Source organism: Bison bison, unplaced genomic scaffold, assembly GCF_000754665.1.
Source record: "Bison bison bison isolate TAMUID 2011002044 unplaced genomic scaffold, Bison_UMD1.0 scf7180017864134, whole genome shotgun sequence".
NCBI lineage: Eukaryota > Metazoa > Chordata > Mammalia > Artiodactyla > Bovidae > Bison > Bison bison.
This window is the reverse complement of record NW_011494706.1, coordinates 5,489,238-5,494,581: the sequence shown is the minus strand read 5'-3', so window position 1 is coordinate 5,494,581 and position 5,344 is coordinate 5,489,238.

The following is a 5,344-nucleotide window of genomic DNA, read 5'->3' as shown; positions in this document are numbered from 1 at the left end:
AACAGTGGAAACAATGTCAGACTTTATTTTTCTGGGCTCCAAAATCACTACAGATGGTGACTGCAGCCATGAAATTAAAAGACACTTACTCCTTGGAAGGAAAGTTATGACCAACCTAGATAGCATATTCAAAAGCAGAGACATTACTTTGCCAACAAAGGTTCGTCTAGTCAAGGCTATGGTTTTTCCTGTGGTCATGTATGGATGTGAGAGTTGGACTGTGAAGAAGGCTGAGCGCCAAAGAACTGACGCTTTTGAACTGTGGTGTTGGAGAAGACTCTTGAGAGTCCCTTGGACTGCAAGGAGATCCAACCAGTCCATTCTGAAGGAGATCACCCCTGGGATTTCTTTGGAAGGAATGATGCTAAAGCTGAAACTCCAGTACTTTGGCCAACTCACATGAAGAGTTGACTCATTGGAAAAGACTCTGATGCTGGGAGGGATTGGGGGCAGGAGGAAAAGGGGACGCCAGAGGATGAGATGGCTGGATGGCATCACTGACTCGATGGACGTGAGTCTCAGTGAACTCCAGGAGTTGGTGATGGACAGGGAGGCCTGGCATGCTGCACTTCATGGGGTCACAAAGAGTTGGACACGACTGAGCGACTGGTCTGATCTGAACATTCATTGTCTTTTTAGCTCTAAATTGACCCTGCAAGCCTGCTAACAAAGATCAGGGAATTGAGAAGATTTAAATTTCAAGTTGTAGAATATACTCAATTCTATTTCTGATTACTAGAAACTAGTGGGGTAGTTAGAGTTGCCTATAATTTGATAATATGTCTATTTAAGTCATTAATTCTGACAAAACAGCCTCAATTTGAGGAAATAGTTTCTTTCTGTTGAAGGTTAAAAATGCTCCCTAGTGCATGCTAGGGTCTGTGAGCTGTATGTTGGGTATAAGCTATAATTTATTCCTTTAGGCTGATAGAAATTTAAAGATAGGATTCTTCTGTGTTTGTTACACATTTTAAACACCTACTAATTGAACTCAGTAGTTACTAAGTGTTAGAGAAGTATTTACTGTGTTTTCCTGCTTGTGGCTTTGCTGGGGTCAATGAGCTGAGGATAAACCCTTTAATCCGGGAGACAGAGAAGTAATTACTCATTTGCCTAAGTAATTTTGCTTTCTGATTGACAGGTGTATGATGAAAAAAAAAGTTAAAATCCAAGGAGGATCAGAAGAAAAGTGTGCAGAAAATGCTATTTCCCCAGGTTCACTATATTGTCTCATAAAGAAAGAGGGGTCTGACTGCCAGTAACAGTCTTAAATAAAATAATCAAACAAATGAGACTGAGAAAGTAGCCTTCTCACATGGGCTCAAGTCTATTAAATAATATGGGATAACCAAGCTAATGATAATTATGATGATGTCAGCAGTAATGTATTAAATGCTTATTCCATGCCAGGTACTAACTACCTACTCATATTGTCTTGAAAATAACTTTTGGTAAGCTAGTTCTCCCCTTTTTTTTTTTTTTTTCATTAACCATAGCAGATATTGAGATAGAATTATAACCAGTATTTGAACCAGTCATTTGACTTGCAAGCCCATATTCTTCAACACGTTTATACACTGTTTCTATAGAAAGAAATTGAGACTAAGTAGCAAAAGCAAATAACTATCAAGCAAAAACCCTTTAACCATATGAGCCAATCAAATTGAAAATGATATTTTTGAGCTTAATCAATCACTCTGTTTTGAATAATTATAAGAAGTTCCCAAAATCCAGATCTGATTTACCACTACTAAGCATAATTTGAAAGAAGCTCTGTAACCAGTGAAAGATATTTCACATGTCTACAAGAAAATAGGGAGAACTAAATGGCAACCCACTCCAGTATTCTTGTCAAGAGAATCCCGTGGACAGAGGAGCCTGGGGGGCTGCTGTCCATGGGGTCGCACAGAGTCAGACATGACTGAAGCAACTTTGCATGCATGCATTGGAGAAGGAAATGGCAACCCACTCCAGTGTTTTTGCCTGGAGAATCCCAGGGAAAGAGGAACCTGGTGGGCTGCCGTCTGTGGGGTCACACACAGAGTTGGACATGACTGAAGGAACTTAGCAGCAGCAGCACAAGAAAATAAGTATAAAAAATTAATTGCACCATTTTTTTATGATAGTAAAATTAGACATTGTAGGAAACCCTTACAAGAGGGATGTGAATACCTAAAACGTGGTGTACGCCATCAAGGGATATAAGGCAGTGCGGTTGTGCTCAATCACTCAATCGTGTCTGACTCTTTGCAACCCCATGTACTGTAGCACACCAGGCTCCTCTGTCCATCGAGAGTCTCCAAGCAAGAATACTGAAGTGGGTTGCCATGCCCTCCTGCAGGGGATCTTCCCAACCCAGGAATCGAATCCAGGTCTCCTGCGTTACAGGCATGTTCTTTACTGTTTGAGCCACCAGAAGTAATTAATTACATTTAAATATAGCAGCATGAGGGCTTCTCTGGTGGCTCCCTGGAGGAGCACACAGCAGCATGAGCAAATCTCAATAACTTAATGTTGATTTAAAAAAATAATAAACATGGGGAACACGTGTATACCTGTGGTGGATTCATTTTGATATTTGGCAAAACTAATACAATTATGTAAAGTTTAAAAATAAAATAAAATTAGAAAAAAAAATAAAAAATAATAAACAATATAGAATTCATTATACAGTGTCAGTTCATGTAAACCCCATCTATATAATAGCACTGTATATTTTTTAAAGGTACACATATATCTGTCAAAGGACTTCTCATTAAAGAGGGAGTGGGTGCCAGAGAGGAATCAAGGAATAAGACTGAGTGTGGGGAAATAAGGGAGAAGAAAAAATAATATAATAGAAAATGAGAGCTTTGCAATTGACTTATAACTTAATCAAATCAATTTGGTGCCACTGTGATTTTTAAACAAACATTTTTTATAAGAAAAGACCATAAAGAAGGGACTAAAATGAGCATAGTATATTCAGAAGACTTGTAAAGCAACCATTTAAGTCAAGTTTTGAATTTATAGAGGCTCTGGTTTGAGAAGGATTTTCCAAGGAGGAACATGTCATGGTCAAGGCAGGGACAGGAGAAGGATGCATGAAAATTGTATGGGGCTTCTTCTGGCAGAAATTTAATGAAAGCTTGACAGGGTGTGACAATAGATGAAAGCACAAGGCAGAGTTCCTTGTAATCTGTCACCCGAGCTTTTATTTGATCTTCCCATAGTTTTGGAGGCCTTTGGGAGCATCTGAGGTCAATTAGACACAACTTGGTAAAAATGAGAGCCTTGGAAGAGAAATTCTTGAACACGCTGTGCCTCTCCATTCCTTTCAGAAATCATGGCTATCGGAGGGTCTATGAACTTTATTGGCCTGAGACACTGAGAATATGAGAAGTATTAGGAATTATTCATCCCCTGAAATATAAAACAAACAAATAACAACAACAAAACATAACAAAGCAAAATCTTTGGTTGTTGCAGGGAACAACTATTCAACCCACATTGGTAGAAACTATTAAGGGGAGAGCAATTAGAAATAAACCTTACAGGGTTTTCTATTTCATCATCACTGAATATAGCCCCTGAAATTCATTTCTTTTTTAAATTAAAATCTTCCTCCATTGGAAAAATATTTTTTTAAGTACTTTTAGTCACTTTCAAAGAAATTAATAGGCAGAGAAAATTATAAAGGGTAATTTACAATGCATATTGTTTTAAAATGTCAATATTTTAAATTCAATAATTTAACTCTCAGGAAGTGTCTAGTTATAATTTCTAAAGAAATAGTTAAATATACACAAAAATATATATGCATAAAAATGTTCATCATAATGTGATTATAATAGCAAAAAATAAGAACTAGTTAAATGAGCAAGAACAAATAGAAGAATTAGGCAGTTTTGTTTGATGAAATGCTATTGTCATGAAAAAAATTGTTTAAAAATATTTAATAAAATGGAGAATGGGAGAAAATCTCTAAATATATTTGTATGTGAAAAGAATTATAAATATTACCAACACTGAAAAAACTTAACAGTGTTTATTTCTGAATGTGAGGCTACATGCAAAATAATTTTTTCATTCTTTCTTTTTCAAATTTCCTTAATGATTGTTTGCTGTTTGTAAAACAAAACAACGCATGTTATTTAAAATTATAAAACTGTGTTGAATCAATAAGTTAAATGTTGCTGAAACTGGTCATTTAAATAATCCATAATCATTCATTTGTTAAAATACATGTTTGAATTCCTACAGGCTGTCTTCAAGAATAGAAAATTTAGATATACATTCAGCCGTATTTTGGAAATGATCCAGGAATAACCAAGGTGCATATGCTACACAGTAATGAAAGGTTTGATGAAATGGAAACTGTCAAATGAAAAGGGAACCTTACACCCTCAATGAATTACTGAAAGTTGAGAAGGCAACAAAATCCATGTTTTTGCAAAGCATAGGGAGGTTTCTAAAGGTATTTATTCTAGTTTATACACCAAGCTTCAGGATGGAGTCCCACATCAATTCACTGCTCATTAGCCAGGGCCCTGCTCAAGGACCATACCTGCATTGTTGTGTTTTTAGTAATAGCAAAATGAAGAAGCAACTCACTCTGGAAATTAAGAGGGGAATTTAAAGAAAAAAGAAAAGCTATGAAGGCGATGACCATAAACTATTAAATGCGGGTCACCTTCTGTTTTCTCTTCTTATTTCTCCCCTCGTGTTTTGTTTTGTTTTTTTCCTAACAAAGTATCCCCAACAAGAGGGAATATTACATTCAACCTTGTCACCACCTGCAGAATTTCTGTCTAGCAGGAAGCAGAGTATATTTGTAGGAACCAATCATTCAGTCCTCAAAATAGAAAAATGAGCCCCAAAGTACAACAGGTCTAAAACACAGACAATTAACCTTTCTTGCTTAAATGATAAACAGCAGCAGTCATCTAGCTTGATTTCAAGAGATAGTATTGTGAGGCTGGAAACTGCAGTTGGAGTATGAAGGTACTCCTTGATGTTTAGTCTCTTAAGTTTAGTGTCTAATTCTTTGCACCCCCATGGACTGGAGCCCACCAGACTCCTCTGTCCATGGGATTTCCCAGGCATGAACACTAGAGTGAGTTGCCATTTCCTTCCCCAAGGGATCTTCCCCACCCAAGGATCCAGCCCGTGTTTCCTATATTGGCAGGCAGAATTTTTTTTTTTTTTTTTTTACCACTGAGCCGAAAGGGAAGTCCCATGAAGGCGCTCACAGAGGAAGAAATTCAACCTTGTAGATTCTTTCCCTTGCATCAAGTGCTTCCGAGGCCAAATGTGTGTGTTTGCGGGGTTCCTTAGGTTATATGAGAGTGAAAGAGAACTTATT